Here is a 20,090-nt window from a genome sequence, read left to right on the forward strand (position 1 = left end):
GAATCCACCCTCCTTCTCCAGGAAATACTCTTATGAGAGCAAAATTTGCAGCAAACATTGACGAGAACAAATGAGATATGAGATATGAGATAGAGATACTGGCACTATCATATACTCTTGTCCTCCTCCTAAAACTGCTCTACCATCATTGCAATGATTCAGTCACGGGCTCTAATAATTTTGATTAGATGTATAACACTGGAGTTAGGTCTTTATTCTTGCTGAATGTTTTGAATAAGTAAAAACTTTCAGTGGCCTGGAGGTTGTCACACTTCGTGCATGTATGATCATTGTGTGAACCACATGATGTAGGACTATGCACACACATGCACAGGAAATTGTGAGCTCTATAGGGTAGTAGGTAAGAGGATATACCCTGGAGATGGATTTTCTGCTTCAGATATTTGGGAAAACTGTTTAGCCTCTCTGTGCTCACTCTCCTTATCTACAAAATAAAGACAATAATTTTACTCAATACACAAGTAAAATATTACTTGTAATTCAGTTAGTATTCTCCCTGGCATACAGTAAAGGCTCTATAAAAACTTGCTAATAGTATTACAAACAGGCATGGAAGATACTGGGTGTAATGAAGGCTGAAAAATGAAAGGTCTTCTTTGAGGGATGTCTCTGAAGAAGCCAACGTAGTTGAGAAAGAAAATTGATGGTTGTGTTCATTTTTTTTATCTGTGCTTGGCCACTGAATGTGACAGTCAATCCTGGGTTAGTGCACAGTAGAGAAGGAAAAACAATCCAATACTATTAAACTCTGAAAATTGAGATTAAACAGAAGCAGCTTTTAGTTTCCAGAATAAGAAAAATAAATTGTATTTCACTTAGCCTTTCAGATGGGGAATTGATTGCTGAAGTTTGAAGTCTCCTTAAAGCAAAAACACTTTGTTGAATTACTTCTAAGACTTCATTAAAAGTAATGAAAGTCATATGAAATCATTCACTGTCTAGTATATCAGAGTTTGGTATTTTATTACAGCTAGCTTGCCCTTATGTTATCTTATTTCTCGTGTCATTACCTTTGAAGAAAGATCAATTGACAATCTAATGCCTTAATTTTTTTGTGTTAGATTTGTTGAATTTCTTGCTCGGTAACCATTTCTAGTATTTTATTCACTTGTTAAAAACGTGATCCTTTCGTTTTGTGGAGAGTAGAGGAGTGGCTTGCTGTGCCCGGTGAACCCCTACCCATCCCTACAGGCCATACCAACCTTACTCACAGCAGCCCACGTGGTTGTGATCTAAGGCCTATTCTCTCATGGGGCCTACACTCCTCCACGGGCCTATTTCTACCGAAGTTACCTGCTGTGCCATTGGTAGTACACAACTCAGGAGTCTCAGAAACCATGCTGCATGTGGTAAGAAACCAAAGTAAGGACCACCTGGGCCTGTCCACCTGTCTCATAGGTAGCTGGACAGCTTCCTGGGGATAGGGACTCACCTGACTTCCTCAGTCCTCCTCCCTCCTGGTCAGCCAGCTCTGCTGCCACCTCTGATGGGAACATCTCTACCAAATCCTCTCATTTCCAGAAGGGATTACTATATCTGCACAGACACCGTTTTTGAAAGCAATGGAATATAGATTAGTGGGTTGGGTGCTATATAACTCAGTAACCTGATTTTTTTAATATTCAAAATTAAGTTCTTCCTATTTTTTAAACAACTCTACTCAATCCTTTTGCTTTCTACTTTGTTCTAAGACTAAGCAATGGAATATAGCTTTATATTTTATAAATATATACCATAAATCACATTGGTAAGATGTAACATACCATTGGTTGCACTCAGGTAATTTTCAATTAAATACATTTATGTATCTAAAATCATTAAGCGAGATCATGTAGTTTTGTTCAGTATATTCAATATATTCATTAAGCCAAAGTTGAAAAATGTAAAACAATAACCACATATTCTTTGGGTTAGAAATTCTGACAGTACAATGGGGGTGACTTGTTTCTATTTTTCAATGTCTTGGGTCTAGCCAGGAAGATTGAATAGCTGGGGGCCTGAAGTTTTCTGGAATCATTTATTAAAAGCATTTGAACACGCATTTGTAGTGCCTAAGATGACTTAACTGTTGGGTTCAGCTTAGACTGTCAACCAGAGCCCCTATGTGTAGGCTCTCCATATGGCGTGGGCTCCCTCCCGTATGGTGGTTGGTCTCTAAGATGGGGTGTACACAAAATGATCCAGGAGGAACTGCATAGTCCTTTATGACTTAATCTGGAAAGTAATAGAGCACCATTTCCTTCATAGCTTATTGGTCAGAAACAAGCCTGCCTCTGTTCAAGGGGAAGGGACAGAGACAGCACCTCTCCATGGTAGGAATATCAATTAATTTGTACACTTTTTTTAAGTTCCACAATCCGTACCCTGACTACAAAGTACGTATATTCTTCTTAAGTGTAAAATAATTCCATTATCTCCAAAGACCCACCCCCAAAGCCTCATTTATTTTAGCATCAGGCTCAGGCTTGAGGTCCAGAATCGTATCATTTAAACCAGGTCAAGGAATAGATGAAACATCTCAGGGTCAATTCCTTGGGCACATTACAGCTGTAATAAAGACTCCCATTCAAAAAGGAGGGAGAAGGGTAGCATTCAGCAAACATGGATCCATAGCATTTCTGAAACCCAGTGAAATACATGTCATTGCCTTAATTACAGCCCAGTGACAGTCTCTAGGACTGACTCCCCCCAGGTCTTGACTAGATCCTCTTTCTTCTAGGTCATTTCTCCTTAGCCTTTGTTTTCAGTCATGTAGTTTTGTCAGCCTGTTCCTACCCATAGAAGTTGAGGAGTCCAAAGGCAGCTTTTCATCTGTAACTGTTCCTAAATTTTTCAATCCAAGCTAGTATCTAATTCCTTTATAGATTTTGTGAGCTTTAATATTCACCAGTTTGTAATCCACTACCCTAGACAAAAGCCACTCCCACAAATCTCTTTGAAGTGAGTTCTTGTCTACCTTGGGTTTCGTGGGCAGCTTGATGGGACAATCTCTCCTATAATTCTTAGACGTTTCATTGCTTAACAGACTCTGTGAAGCACGTCCTTAATATCCTCAGAAGGCCTTCTGTCTGCCTGAATGGATCTATGAAGTTCTACACGAAACCATCCTGAAGTCTTAACAAAGGCTTCAGAGTCAAATCTTTTGTTTTATCTTTACCCAGAGACCAGGGTATAAGAAATATCTTTATTTTGAATCCAGAAACTCTTGGCTTTTTTACATTTTCTTTAAATTCACCTTGAAAATTGAGTAATTCATTTTTTCAGTCCATCTCTCACAGTGTCTGAGTCTGCTTGGGCTGCCATAACAAAATGTGTGTATGTGTGTGCGTGTGTATGTGAGAGAGAGAGAGAGAAATTTTCTAACAAGGTTACCATTCCTATAGTATTAGAGTCCCACCCTTACAACCTCATTTTTAACATCGATTATCTCCTAAAGGCCCTATCTTCCATAAAGTCACATTGGGGTTTAGGGCTTCAACGTACGGATTTGGGGAGGATACAATTCAGTCCACAGCACATAATTTAAAGAAACCATTTGACACTGTTGACAATCTGCCATAAATCCCTTTAGCCAGATCCATTACACTAAGATCCATTTTCTTGGGTACATCTTCTATTTTCCATGACTGTGTAGTCATACCAAGAAGCACGTGCCAGCCCCTCACCTCCTTCAGGTCTTTACTCAATGTGTTACTTTTACTAGAATCTAAGATCCAAGAGAATGTTACATGTTTCTGTTTACTTTTGATCCGCTGGCCCTTAGGATACCATCTAACACATAATAAATGGTAAACATACGTTGAATGAATTAATCTCTATTTCCCACACTGATCATTTATTATTATTTTCCCCACTTTTATCCATAAACCCTACTCGTCATGAACTTGAGAGTCTGAACGTGGGAGAATGGGAAATTAAGAACAAGTCATAGAGAATAAGGAACACAAATCATAGGGATTTCATTAAATTAAAATTTCCCCCAATCATATTTCTACTTCTGGCTTATAGATTTAACTCAGACACTCGACTTTTTTCCATATAATAGTCTCAAAACAATAAGCTTGATTTATACCTTATATTAAATGATTAAATATTTGAGAAATGTGATTGACTAACAAGATTTGATATTAAAATTTAAATTTAATCAAATTAAAGCATGGCCTTGTTTGAAGTTTGAGTTATAATGATGCACTGTAGAAATTCATGACTAATCACAATGGAGCCAAATTCATAAATCAATTTAGACAGACCCTCACTTTGGTTTATTTAAAAAAAAAAAACCAGGAAAGTATACAGTTTATATTTTCTTATTTCTTCTTTCATATCTGCAGTCCTAACATTACTGCCATGTGTAAAATATACATATTTAATCTCTACATAAGTCTAATGCTCTATTTTCTTTGAGGGCACCATAGTTCTGGAGTTGATGAAACATTCTGTACTATACTTAATGCTGAACTATTTTAGGTCCAGTGACTCAAAGACTGAATTAATTTGTGATTTATAGGGTATGGAAACATCACTAGAAATAAAGGGACTGATGGCTTTTACAGTGAATATTTTTTGGATATCTCTTTAGTGTATTTAATTTTATTTTTATTGGAATTCCATATAATAACGAATGAAAGAAAAGATAAGCTTATCTTGGAAGGAATACACAATAGAGCATTCTAATCAACTGAGTTAAAAAAAATTCTATGTCTGGTTTCTTTCTTACTCTGATATCTTAAAGGCAAAAATTCCATGTAATTAGAATAAATATTAATGCAATTTTGACTAATTATATAAATTGTTGCAATAATTGCTAAAATTGATTAATAGAATGATTGAATATAATAGCTTTTCACTGATTCAAAAATCACACTATATATTTATAAATTAAGCTTGATGGGATTTCATGGCTTAGCAGATGGATAATTATTCTTAAGTATCTCTCTCTAATACATTATGTATTCAAAATTTGTGTCAGTGGGTAATGACCAAAAGTTCCCACTTCAATAATTGATGCCTTGAATCTCAGAGTCATCAGCCATATCGTTACAGAGGTCCAGATTTTGTTTGTGAGTTACCTGAGTTGTAGGGATGTCAGGTGCCTGGAGATGAGGTGATGCTGTCAAATTCAGTTCCTATTCTCTTAATAAGGTAAATGAAGTCATGTTGCTGGTCACACATTCCATTTACAGTTTCACTACTGAAACATACCATTTTACCTTTTCTAACATTTATTTCCAGATTTTTCATATTTAAAATAATTTTAAAATAACTGGAACACTTTAATAAGAAATATAAAGATTTTTCTATTTTCTATTGAAATGAAGACATGAAAATCTATTCTTAGAGTCTAAGTGCTGAGTCAGCCACTCCTCCTAAAAGATAAAAGTCACTAAGCCCCAAGACAGAGAAACAGCTATTGTAAGGACATGGATCCTCTCTCCTTCTCTGAACTGCTCTTTCTGATTTCTGAAATTCCAGTCATGAATTTCATCAATTCAGTATTATCTAGTGCATCCTTGTGAGTTATTTGCATCTCCTTACTTCTGGAATTTTGCCTTCTTGAAGACAAAAGCCATTTCCTATTTTGCTTATACCCATTTTGGGGAACCAGTAATCTCTCTCTATACCTTATAATAAAATGGTAAAGCATTCAAAGAAAAATTTCTTATTGGAACAAGTCTATGTTATTACTTATTACTTACTCTGATTACTTGACTGTTAGACATATATTTCTTTATTTTATTTATAGTAATGATTTGTCTTCTGACAGAATGATAAAGAAGACTATCTGATGGAGGAATGGGCAGACAAATCATCAGATCAGCTAGATAATTGCATGATTATTGATGATTCCTGTTATTTACATTTAAAAGTTAGATAGTATATACTGAGTTTTGTTCAATTTCATCAAATTATATTTATCTGTTTTATTTCTATTTTAAATGCTAAAGATAGTTAAAAAGTTAAGAGTGTTCATAGAATCATAATGCTAAAAGGGACCTCAACAGTTTTACATTTTCTTTCACATTTAGACGGATTTTATCTAAGACACTCCAAATAGTTTAACTGATAGATATTATATATAAACATATTTATGTATGTATTTGTATATATATTTATATAATATATACACATTTTATATAATTATATATATTAAAGTACGATATTTTGTAATTCTTTGTAACTCTAAACAAAACACATTAAAATTTAATCCTATTTCAATGGAAATTTTTATACATTGCTCAAAGGAGCCAACATTACTTTTAATGGTTATAATCTTGTGGATATGACGGTAGAAGGCCAAGTTAAATTGAACCAAGGTTAAAATATCTAGTAATAATTAAGAAAAAAAATCCTTTTAAAATGCATACAACAGAACATTTCCACATGAAAATAATAGATTTTATAATACTTTCCTTTAAAAGCTGAGTTTTACTCATATCATTTTACTATAAGGTAGCAGGCTTTTTGTTAAAATAATCTCACTATAACATAGTTCACTACTTCATGAATATTATGTGACCCTGAAAAGGTTACCAACCATGTGAAACATATTTTTTTCATCTACAAAATGGTAAAGATCCAATTTAGAATTTTTAACAATGCTGACAACCAAATAATTCCAATTCTCTTTCATGGTATATGATAGGATTATACTTCCCAGTCCCCTTGAATTTGGGACTTATGGCTTGCTTTGGTGAATAAGTAGAAGCAATGTTTGACACTTCCATTTGAAAGCTTTAAGAGCCTATGTGTAAACTGCCACACCCAATGTTCCAGGTAGTGTCTCCCCCATCAGCCTGGATTTATATGTCAGGATAATGTGGACAGAGTCCCTGGCCAAACAATAGCATACATGTAGAAAGAGCGAGAAATAATCCTTTGTTGGTTTAAACCACTAAGATTTAGGTGTTACTAAATAATGCAATATAATCTGGTCAACATATGAGACACTACACATGAAGTGTAGAGCCTAGCGTTCAGCACAGGTATTATTACTAATATGATTAGTATAAAGCTTTTATATATGACTAACATGGACCAAATAAATTGTAAACACTATAACAGAACACATAAAACCTAAGGGTTGATTATATTCCCGATACTAATTTGTAATAAGAGAGAAGGGTATGTTTTCTTTCACCTTGGTGCTGTCTTTCACAATAGTAGCTAATACAATTATTATAAAATTATAGTTTATGGGGAAAGCTTCATTTTGAGAGAGTGATATGTAACGATACTGATACTTAAAACAATATAGAAAACAGAATTATTGGAAAGGCAATACATAGGTTTGTTTCCTCTCTCACAATTCATTAAAACATAACTCCAGCATCTAGAATAGTCTCTGGTTTACATAAATTTTTTCAGTGAGTGAATGAATGAATTTGACACTCATACCAAAATGTTATTTTATCATCAATTTCAACTTTATATGCATGTTTTTGTTAGTGGAACTTTGTAAATTTTTTTGTCTATAGCAGGGCCATGACTTTTGGAGACTTTAAAAAGATATCTTCCTTGATTGTGAATATTATATCTTTATCTAGCTATAAGATCACGTCCTCAAATTCTTATCAGTGAAAACTACCAATGCATTTGTAGCCTTTGCATTCAGGTAATACACTTCCATTACTCCTGAAGTAGTTCACATAGAAACTGTAGAAGGTTGTAGGAACCTGAAACAGGAAAACTAAGCCCCTAACATAGAATTAATTATAATAGATTAAACTCAGCAACAATTGGGCTGAGTTATAAATACAAACAGTTAAAATAAATCACAAAACTGTCATCTTTAATCACCAATAGGTCTCTAGTAAGAGTATGGGAAAATAAAAATATAAATAGCAGCTTTGAGATAAGAGTGTTGTCTCTCGCCTCAGTTGCAAGTTGATAGTAACTGAAGTTGATACATCGAGGAAAAGAAATATGAACTGATTTTCTGGAGTTATGGGTTAACCACCAGAATTAATTAAAAACAACAACAACCAGAAATGTTTAGAAGAGGTTACTTGAGGAGAGGGAAAGAAGAAAATTGAAAACTATTGCTTTGCACCATAAGCTCTTCTGTATTACTTGATTTGATAATGTGTTGTTTTGATCTGTCTACTTGACATCTCCTTCTGGATGTCCCAAATGTACCTCAAGAGAAAAAAATAGCCAACAATGATTCACAGTCTCCATCTTCTCCCACTGTCTCTTATATCAGTTAACGGCATTATCCACTTATCCAATCATTCTAGACACCTCTTGTCTCCTTCATCACTAAGCCCTATCAGTTTTGATCTCTTAAGTATCCCTTGACTACATAGGCTGTCTTTCTCTCCATGGTTGCCTTTATGCTCTGGTCTTTTCTATGATCCTGAATTAGTTTCTTAATGGTGTTCCCTAAATCCACTCTGAGCTCTCATCAGAGCCTGAGTGCTCTTTTCGAACTGTAAATGTGATTGTGTTTCATACTCTTGCTTAGGACACACTGATGCCTTCCATTTGCTCTTACGGTAGGGAACGACTCCTCCTAAATGTGATCTCGGAGCCTATGCATGAAGCCATAGCACCGTCTTTACACCCCTGTGTACTTCGCTCTCAGTGCTCTGGTCCACTTTAACTTTTTAAAACTCACATAGACTATCTGTTCATCGTGTGATTACCCTCACTGCAACCCACTTTCACTCTATTTCATCTTAGTCAGTCTTCAGATCTCAGCTAAAAGGAAGCCAGCTCTGCCACACTGGTCCTTGGTCCCAATCATGGTCCTTGGTCGTGTGCTCTTAAAGAACCACATTCATTTGAATTAAAATATTTGTCTCTTTTTGTTTGTTTTGTTTTTTACCCAATATTGAGCTTCTCTGAATAGCAAGCTGAATGAGAAAGTAACTGCATAGATTTCTGCTTACTGTTAGAGGTCCAGTAATTGATATAGTGACTGGCAAATGGTAGAAAATCAAAAGTGCTTGTTATGAATTAACAAATGGCCCACTGGTCACTTATTCCAGCAATAGTGCACACTTTCTCAGTCTTCCAAGCAATATTCCTCCAAGTTGTAAGTTTTTTTGCTACTCTGTTTCCTATTGGACACTTGTTTCTATTCTTAATTGCTATTGGACAGTTTCATACAATGTTGAAACAGCATTAGATTACTAACTGTAAATGTGCTGTACCCTGGAATGACTTCTGCTACTTGAGATTTGCTAGACCCTTGTAGATTTAAGAGAAATCATTTCTTCCTTATTTGGTGTTGATCATAATTGTTCTCTTTTCTCAAATGTTTTTTAGTAATGTTCTCTGTCATATATTCCTTGTCAAATATATAACTACTCATCTCCCGTAAATATATTTAGCCAATTAAACTGATTTTTAATATTTACATGTTTCAGATAATTATATGTAGGCTATTATGTTTCCATAGAGAGGAACTTCCATGTTCACCTGTAAACCGTTAATTGATGTCATTATCAAAACCAGAATATTATGTTCTATGAACTAAGAATCTACTGCTTTGTAAATTCTGAAATAGATGAAACATAAGGTTAAAGACAGAGTAGGTGATTGATGAAGATTTGCTTAATGGAAAAATTATATCTTGTTTGAAGAAAAACCCAATAGAAGTCAATATTAGTGATGCCTGTGGGTTTGTGGCTTTGCTTTGGAATTATTACGGTGCAGGAAACCCTTAGTATCCTAAATAAGAGGTAGAGAAACAACTTATGAGCTTTTACAATTAGCTTCTCTATTTCAGGTGGGAAAGCAAGCACAGTATAATGAGATTTTTAATTGTCTAAGATAGTATAGTATATTTAAGTATTTTTAAAAATTATATTCTTCCTGACCACTCTGTATTGCTGCTTCATATCAAGGTTAATTCAGAAAACAGGCAGTCTTAACATTTTCTATGTGTTACTAGTTGGCAATCAATCTTTCTAATTCTGAGAAAAACTTATAGATTAATTTTGATTAGATAAAATTGTTCCCAGGAGAGAACTGTGGAAATAAGACTAAAGCGTGTTATGTCAAGATTTTCTGTTAAATGTCAAATTGAATAAATTACCAAAGAAATGACAAAGTTTCCTTAGTTTGACAGATGTGATATTTTGACTTGGATAGATGAAAAAGATCAAAGAGATAGAGATAAATTTCCATTTTCTCCTGACTTCATCGAATTGCAGGGAAGTTTGACAAAGCTCTTTTATTTTACTAACTCCCACATTCCATAAATTTGAACTGAGACTTCTCAATAAATGTCAAAGACGCAGCTTGTTGCTTAGTTTTTCTTGCATTAGCAATCCAATGAGGCATTTTCCAAACTAAGAAAAATGCTATAACCCATTTACAAATTAAGAGGCAATTACTTCGTGGGAGATAGTTCCAAAATGACTGCTAGAACCTGTCAGCTGTGTTTCTTTAATTCTCTGGAGAGTCTGAAGACTTACTACACAGACAGTTATCATTCAGTAAATATCAATAAATGTTACATTTTTATGGCAAATGCTCAAGAGTATTCAAGTATATTATGCTTCTTTATTGCTTTTTTTTTTAGAAAGATGCTAGGATAAAACAACCTAAAAATTAACATACAACTCTTTAGCTACATATAAAAATCATATTTCCCTGGTGTGTACTTCATATCCAATCAAATAAAAATGTCCTATATTTTATCTACTTGTTAAGAATCAGAGAAATATTTTTAATTGTAATTGTTTATGGTTAATGGACTAAATTATAAATGAGACAGGATGGTCAATTAGATTTCTATTGTACTTCATTCATTTTTTATAGGTTGGATTTTGGAAGAATAATTTCACTTATCTTGAAGCACCGAAATCCATATAACTAAAACAGAGGATGTCTTCCTCTGTTTAAAAAAAAAAAATTGAACTGATCTTTCATGGCATGTATTTCCTTCACAGAGAGCTATAAAATATCTCCTGGCAAATGCACGCAATTTTAAGGTGTTTTTTGTTTGTTTGTTTTAGATATCACCTTATTATTGACTATAATCCCCACACTATACACACCTATAACTTATTAATTTTGTAGTTGAAAGTCTGTACCTCTTAATATCCTTCATCTATTTCTCTCATCCCCACACGTCCCCTCCCCTTTGGCAACCACATGTGTGCTTACCATATATGACATTCATTATGTTTAGGTATATTCTGTCTATACCCACTTTGTGGAGAGTTTTTTTTTTTTTTAATCATAAATTGTTTAATTTTATCAAAAGATTTTTCTGCATCTACTGAGATGATCGTATGATTTTTATTCTTCAATTTGTTAATATGGTGTATCACATTGAATGAGTCATGAATATTGAAAAATCCTTGTATCTCTAGGACAGATCTCACTTGGTCATTGTTTATGACCCCTTTAATGTGTTGTTTAATTTGGCTTGCTAATATTTTGTTGAAGATTTTAAAATCTATGTTCATCAGTGCTATTGGCCTCTAATTTTCTTTTTTGTGTTGTCTTTGTCAGTTTTGGTATCAGGGTGATGGTGGCCTCATAGAATGAGTTTGGAAGTGTTCCTTTCTCTTTAATTTTTTTTTGGAATAGTTTGAGAAGGATAGGTGTTAACTCTAAGTGTTTGGTAGGATTCACCTGTAAAGCTTTCTTGCCCTGGACTTTGGCTTACTGGGAGTTTTTTTAGTAACTGATTTAATTTCATTACTGATAATTATCCTGTTTACATTTTGTATTTCTTCCTGACTCAGTCATGGGAAAGTACATTTCTAGGAATTTGTCCATTTAATTGACATATAATTGTTCGTAGTAATCTCTGAAGGAAGACATGAACCAAAGAATATGGTGGCTTATACAAGCTGGAAAAGGCAAGGAATGGATCCTCTACTGGAGCCTCCAGAGAAAAAACAAACCTGCCAACACTTTGACTTAGTCAAGTGAGGCTTATTTAAAAAAAAAAATTTTTTTTATTGAGTTATAGTCATTTTACAATGTTGTGTCAAATTCCAGTGTAGAGCACAATTTTTCAGTTATATAAATGGGGCTTATTTTAAACTTCTGAACTTCAGAACTGTAAGATAAATTTGTATTGTTTTAAGCTACTAGGTTTGTGATGATTTGTTACCAAATCAGTAGGAAGCTAATACAATGACCATAAATGGTGGTCTACCTTCACCGGGTAGTGTGTAAACATCTCCTGGGAAGTGAGCCATGTGTAGTTTAAAATTAATTCAAGTCATTCTCATGTGTCCTCTTTTAAGGAAGCTTTTTGCTACCTACTCATCTTTTTCCAATTCTTTTGGGAACCACTGTGAGGGTAAAAACAAGGTTACTTTTTTACAAGGATAAACAGAAATGGAGAGTATAAGTCTCAAATACAATGCTTTACATATACCTGTTACTTCAAGGTCTTAAGGGAGATGACTTAGGAGCATTCTGGGAACTGCTAGGGTTTGGGACTGCCTCCATCGTCACCCTAGCAAATACCACTCTGCGACAGGTTTTTCTTTGACTACCAGACAAAATACTCTAAATTAGTTGAAACCTATAGCATTTAAACTTACAGCTGGATGATATAGTAGGGTGTAATCTAGGCATTAGTGTGCTGTATTTGAAATATAGAAGTATGATGAATGGATTTTTTTTTTTGTGCCTGAGCAACCAATACCTGAGTTCATGGTCACTTTGAGAACTAATCCTCATAAATACGTAGGCCCTTGTGGCCGTCATTCCAGGAGGTAATAAAAATACTGGAAAAAGGGACTTATTTTCAACCTACAAGATTTTTAAAGCAACCCCATTCATCTTCTCCTTCTCCACTGGTAATAGCTCTCAAATTGTACCCTGTTAGTGTAAAATACTGTTCACTCTTTTCCAGGTCATTTTATGCCAGGAATACTTAGACACCACAATGCTTAACTCTCTTTGGATTTGGATCTCTCCCCGCTGGCTTTTTTCTACCTTGATCTGAAGATAAGAGGTAGAATTAAATATCAGATATTTTCTGTGAAAGTGAGAAAAAAAAAAAAAAAAAAAAAAACCCTGTTCCCGGGTCCACCTCTCAAACAAGAAAGGATTCCTTTAGTCATGTAAATTCAGAATCTAATGAATGATTTGTTTCTTAAAGCATGACTAAATGTCTTGGAAAATCCAATTATTGCCGTATAGCGATCTGCCTTGTTGGGCAGATTCTAGACTTTGGGTTTCATAAAACTCATGTATGCATTTTAAGGACAAGCTGCTTAACTGAATATTTAGTCTTCTAAGTCATGCTAAAAAAGAGGCAAAGCAAAGTTCATGAACTATCAATATATGGTAAGAAAAAATCCTGGGAAAAAATTCTCTTCCATATATAGAAGTACTATCCTTGCCGTTGGGAAACTCTGAGGTTGGTAGAAAGTTGTTCAAAAATCCAAACTAGAAAAAATAAAGACCTAGAAAATTTCCACTTAAAACAAATTACTGCACAACCTTATAAACTTAGAAATAAACTAGAGATGTAAATGATAACGATTTAAACAAAAGTCACTGAAAACAGCAGGACAGAGAAGGGTAATCTTATTTTTACAGGATTTTTCACAAAAAAAAAAAAATCTGTGAAGAAAAAGGAACCTCAACAGGGCAAAAATCATTAATGTGTAAAAGAAAAAAAGAACAAAAAAGAATTATGAAACCACGTAGTTTGAAAATAGATAAGATTTTAAAGAAGAAGAGAGTCAGAAGATAGATGGGCATTCAGTAAGTTGACAGAATAGAATTTTGACTATAACTCTGGGGATTGGATTGAATGTGAAAGAATCAGAAGTTGTGCTTGGATAAATAAATTATAGCAACCAGATGGAAGCAACTGTAAGTATTCTAAATTCAAATTAATACCTAGAGACTTTTCATTGTTCACTGGAAACTGTAATAAGCTGTGCTTCAGTAGTTTCTATCAGGCCAGACTGAAAACGAAATTTCTCTTAATACCAGTGTTGAAAACACATATCTGAAGGTAAATTTTTGCTACTTTTAGCGAAAAGATCAGGAAGTATTTCTTCTCCAGTGACTGTGAAATCAGAACTCCTGGGGAACATTCTTTAAAACTCATTGCTCATGAACACATGGGGAATGGGGACTTGTCTGATGCTTTTGTGATACCACTGATAGCCACTGCACCGCAATGCTTGCTGGCAGCTGTTTTAAAGAAAACAGTATTTTGAATGCAAATTGGAATCCAAATTATTTACATACTAGATGGTGTGTGAGTAATAGCTCTCAAATTGTACCCCATCAGTGTAAAATACTGTTCACTCTTTTCCCGGTCATTTTTACCCTTTCAGTAAATACAAAGATCCTCTTGTAATGTAGTTTAAGCCAGGCTTCTTTGTAGTTCTCCTTACTTTCACAAATATGTTTAATGCTGACATATTTTTCTTAATTCTCTTGGTTACTACAGAAATGCCCAAGCCTTGGAACTCATTCTTGGCTTTAGCTTACTATACATCATCTTGAAGTCATGCAAATCCACTTTAGCCATGTGCCCCTGACTTCTGATCAGAGACATGTTTTGAATAGGGTACTTTTTTTTTTTTTTTTTTTTTGGTCCTGGGCTTACAGTGCTCTATTTAATAACTGAATGATTTCATATTCTTGCTTTGGTACCTTCTTTTTTTTTTAATTGATGTTCAATCAGTTACAGTGTGTCAGTTTCTGGTGTACAGCACAATGTCCCAGTCATGCATATACATATTTGTTTTCATATTCTTCTTCATTAAAAGTTATTGCAAGATACTGAACATAGTTCCCTATGCCATACAGAAGAAACTTGTTTTTTTAAATCTATTTTTATATATAGTGGCTAACATTTGCAAATCTCAAACTCTCAAATTTAGCCCTTCCCACCCTCTTTCCTCCAGGAACCATAAGATTGTTTACTATGTCTGCAAATCTGTTTGTTTTGTAGATGAGTTCATAGTGTTCTTTTCTTTTATTTCCTTCCTTCCTTCCTTCCTTCCTTCCTTTCTTTCTTTTCTTTCTTTCTTTCTTTCTTTCTTTCTGCCTGCCTCTCTTCCTCTTTTTCAGATTCCATGTATGAGTGATATCATATGGTATTTTTCCTTCTCTTTCTGGCTTACTTCACCTAGAATGACAATTTCTAGGTCCATCCATGTTGTTGCAAATGGCATTATTTTATTCTTTTTTTATGGCTGAGTAGTATTTAGTACCTTCTTTATCACCTACTTCCCCATACAATTTGTGCCATGGCTTAATTATCTCTTTAAATTTGATTTCTCACCTTCATTATGCTTTCCTTAGCTACCCAGGATTATCGCTAACCTTGGTAGACTCACCTCTTCAACCTACACGTAGTTATGAAAGTGGCAAAGATGAAAGTTTAAAAGGGGAAATCAGTGTTTTTTCTTTTCCTAGAGGAAGATTATTTTAAGTGTGCGTCCAGAAAACTTCTCTAACAGAACCATGGCAAAAAAAAAAAATAATAATAATACCCTCTTCATAGGAGGATTTAATTTTTTTAATTAAAAAAATTACAATAGGACCTATGAAAGATGAAGTTGTCACTGTGGGATGGGTACTGGGCACTAGGCTGTACATGTCAGTGGGTAAATAACATCTGTACCAAGCCAGAGAGGACACTGAGAAATAATCCTGTAATGTCATTGGCCTTGGGGAAAATTGGGGTTGTCACAAGTTGCAGCTAAAAATGTTGGGATATGTGGTAATTTCCTTGGTTAAATGAAAGACGTGAGTTTACAAAGACAAGGGCAGGTAGCCAAATTCAGCCTCAAGGGGAAAAAAAAGCTGATCTCCCAAAAAAAAAGGTTTAGAAAAGTGAACCCAGTGTAAATGCACAGAATGCAATGGAACCACAGTAGAGACCTTCCCTACATTTAAAAACGTACATCATATTTTCTATTGAGCAAATGGTATACAATCTGAAAGTTCTAAATGAAGAGCCAAAACCTATGCTATATCCAAACAATTATACAAGGGTCAGCAAGTTAGCATAAAACACTTGACCATGCCTGAGTCTTTCTCTTTAGCAAAAACTATCACATTGTTTTGAGAAGGGATTTGTGATCAGTAAGGACATATCTGTGTTATACATACTGAAATTAATTATATATGTTTAACTGTCAGAGTCTTGGCAGGAGACAGAATTCACTTCAGATGGTTAAAATGAAGGTACTTTGAAAGAGAATTATCTAAATCAGTGTGGGTTGTCCTTTAAGAAAATAAACAAAGAATGATGAGATGGCCAGAGACAGGCAGCAGTGGACAGCTGCTACCATTCCCAGAGACAACTACAACACTGCAGGCACAGCCACCTGAAGAAAACCACAGTCAAGCAGGGACAAAGCTACTGCCAGAGACGTAATACCACAACAGGGAAGAAATAGCCCAGCTGTTTCTTTCCTGTCCTCTCGTTTCCTGTCAGTATCTCCTCTTGGCTGGTTCCTTCCTGAGGCTGGTGAGTGGATAAGCCAAATGTATACAGGTAGTCCTTAGAATTCAGCATACTGGGGCAGGGACCGTATCAGAGAAGATAAATAATGGGTCTGAGTAGAAGCCACACCTAGTAAGATATGCATCTTATTTTACTCCTTAGCAAATTTGTGTGATAGACTGAATTACTGGTCCTGTCTTAGTCTTATAAATCCACGTTCAAGTTCACCTTCCCACCTTTGGACTTCGAGTGTGGCCCTGTGATTTACTGCGGCCAATGATAGCAGACTTGGTACAAACAGAGGCTTAAACTTGCACAATTTGCCTTACCCTCTTCTACTCTTGCTGTTGCCAGGAAAGTATACTCCAGTAACCTTTTAGCTTGGGTCTCTCTGCCGCCCTCTCAAAAAATGACCCTTGGAGCAGAGTGCCCCAACCAACCCACAGACCTGCAGCCTAAAGCAGAGCTCTTTCCAGTTAAGCTAGAAATGGGAGAATAAATGGTTGTTTTTTCTTCTAACCACTGAGTTTTGCAGTGATTTGTTTCATAGCAGTGCAGTGCAGCTGACCAGTATCACATGCATGGTGCTCATTTCATGTATTGCCCTTTAAAAATTCTGAGTTTTATTTATTTTAATAAATAGCATTGAGCTTTATTTATTTTCATAAACAGAACTTCAGATGAACTGAAAGATAGAACTACCTGAAACTGAGAGAGCCCAACTGGAACTGTGGTCATTACCTAGTACTATCCTGGTGTCCACTCTTAAGTACTAACTTTAATTCACTGGATGCTACACTGGGTATTATAAAATCAGTGCCCTGAAAGAATCTTGTCTTGCATGAATTATTAGAGAAACAGTTATTCATTTTTCTACTTGTATTCTTCACTTTAACTTTCTTAATATAATATTTTATACATGTTATAAGAATATTTAATACACAAGAGGGATAGATACATGACAGTATAATGGATTCCTAGGACCCTCTTCCCTCTGCATGTACTAGAACATTTCAACATTAAGAATCTGTGTGTTCCATTCCTATTTCATTCCCCTGTCCTCCTGACTAGTGAAAATCATACTGAAAAAAATTTGGATACTTGAAAAAATTTATATGTAAGATTCATCTATAGTGTTTCTTGTTGCTCAGCTTTATTCTTTTTGTTGTTGTTGTATAATATTCATTTGGGTTTGTGTATTGTACTCTATTTGATAGTTCTCTCAGCAGTGGATATTCCTAAATTCTACCTTCCTTGGGCACAATGCTGTATGAATGGGGATAGTCGTGTGGCAAGAAGGAGGTGTAATTAAACTTACTGGTTAGCATCATTCCACCACAATGTGCAAGATTAATTATGGTTACCAATTTCAGGAAACATTCATTATTCTAATAAGAGTTCTTGGACTCATTTGGCATAGATACTGACTACTGTTCTCTCTCAAACTATAATAAACCAAATAAGATTGCTATCAGAAGTAGATTAAAAAATCTCTCTTGAGAGACTAGCTACATTTACCAAAGGAAATAAACTAGCATTTATTTAACACTTGCTAGGTGCACAGGACAGTAAATTTACCCCCACCATAGGTGTGATGAAAGACTCTAAATGGGTACAGAGTATATGTTAATATTTATACAATTGAGGGGCTATTTTCAGCTTGTACTCCAAGGGAATGTGACCTTTTCCACAAAGATCCCTAACCTTTGCTGCAGTGCCTAAAAATACAACGGAAAGAAAAAAAATTAAGATACTTTACAGAAAGTTCCGGCTCAGTTTAAAAAGAGAGACATCGAGCCATCACAAAACTTAGCCATTTCTATTAATCAGCAAGACTGATAGTTTCAAGAGCAAGTTAGAGGAAGGCAAAACTTTCTGTAGACATCAGCTGATCCAAATTCAGAAACAGAGACTCTGCATGAAATAATGCAGAAAAACTGTCTGCAGTTAGCCATTTATTATTTCAGAACTCTTGTGGTTATCCTAACCACAGTAGTTTGGAGCAAGATAATTTGGGACTCTCTAAAAAGAATCTTATTTAGGTTTACTAGTAAGAAAAATGCAAAGTTCACGTAAAAAATTATCATTAGTTTTTTTTCCATCGGATGGTAGCACGATTAACATCATAATCTCTCTGTATATCATTTATCCTTTATAGTCTGTTATTTACATATATATATGTAAAGTCTAGTCATTCTCAAAAAAACACTAGTCACCCTTATAAACTCCCAAGTTAAAAAAAAGTCTTTAGATATCGCAATATATAGGCATGTGGACAGACTGGGTGGACACATCTTGATTATTAGAATTGAAGTCTGGGACTCAGTGTGGTACTAAGTACCCCATCTTGGACAGTGCCTTGTCTGCGCAGCTCAGCTCCCTCTGACGTGCCACAGATGACACTGTCACATCGCTAGTGAAGAGCGGAAGCCGCAGAGCTTCAAACCATTTGTTTATTTTTCCTTCTATATCTTTCCGCCTAAATCCCCATCCCAATGAATGACGTCTGCTAAAAATAAAATGTCAAGACCCTCTGCTCCTAAAGTTATATGTCTATTTGCCTTAGGTAGCGTTAATGATCACCATGCTAAGTAAGATAAAGTTACTTTCAAAGAGAAAGACTGTAATGTAACCCCAACTAGCCATCTCTCAATTTTATACCATTGGTCACAGCATAGATGGAGTGAGAGATTATGAATGGATGAGAGCACATCCACAATCATTAAAGGAAAACCGACCCAATTACATTTGTATTGCTGTTAGATGATCTGCATCATCTTTGCATGCAGAGTTGTGCATTACATTATGTGATGTTCTTTGCCAAGGATAATTAAAAATCTTAATTATATGAGGGGTTATACCAAGGATGCTGTTAAGTTGCCAGCCATCTGGCAGTGATGAGATGAGCTTAAATTTTAGCTGATGGGATTTAGATGCTCATGATCATTGCTAATATTGACGGAACATTCCTGAGGTATGGATTGGTGGATGAGAGATGTTTGAAAACATACTTACATGGGATTAGGAACACTGGCACTGGAACAGGTTTCCAAGGGAGACTTGTAAATCTCCTTTCCGGGACACTGTTGACAGACGCCTTCCAGTCTGGCGCAGTGAAAATCTGTCCTGCTTCAATCAGAAGTGATGATCTAATGTCTAGAGGTCCCTTCCAAGCCTATGACAGAGAACTAAACTCAAGACAAAACAAAGAACAAAGCATCATGTCAAATAATAGTTTCTGTATCCTTCTTAAAGCATCTCTATTACCTGTAGCAACAGATGAATCTGAGTACCAGCTATAAGAGTAAAATAAATCATCTCACAATTAATTAGGGTGTATACTGCATGTAGTTATCCTGACAACTATTATCCTTGTCATTTAATCATAATTTAAACTAGATGAAAAAAGAGGAAAAACAGACCTGGCAGTAAAAGTCTTGTAATGATTACAATGTTTTTCTGTGGGGTATTGTGGAATGATGGTGATGATTTTACAGGATAAAATACTACATGTGGGGAGTTCTTGGCACATGAAAAAGTAAGCACATAAGACTTCTCTAATAAATCTTTCCTCCTCTGTACTTGATTTAAGACAAGGGTCTGGTTCTACTCTATTTTGGCATCACATTTCACGCGCCATAGAAACTTTTAACAGCAAGCCCTTTCA

At 35.1% G+C, this 20,090-nt stretch overlaps 1 long non-coding RNA gene across 1 annotated transcript in view; it reads right to left on the reverse strand.

Annotated features, from left to right (window-relative positions):
- LOC135322468 (uncharacterized) overlaps positions 1-20,090 on the reverse strand; it is a 140,954-nt gene that overhangs the window by 20,747 nt on the left and 100,117 nt on the right. The window contains exon 2 of the long non-coding RNA XR_010383038.1: positions 19,439-19,611. This is a non-coding gene — a long non-coding RNA (uncharacterized LOC135322468). The remainder of the gene's footprint in view (positions 1-19,438; positions 19,612-20,090) is intronic.

Source organism: Camelus dromedarius, chromosome 11 (assembly GCF_036321535.1).
Source record: "Camelus dromedarius isolate mCamDro1 chromosome 11, mCamDro1.pat, whole genome shotgun sequence".
NCBI lineage: Eukaryota > Metazoa > Chordata > Mammalia > Artiodactyla > Camelidae > Camelus > Camelus dromedarius.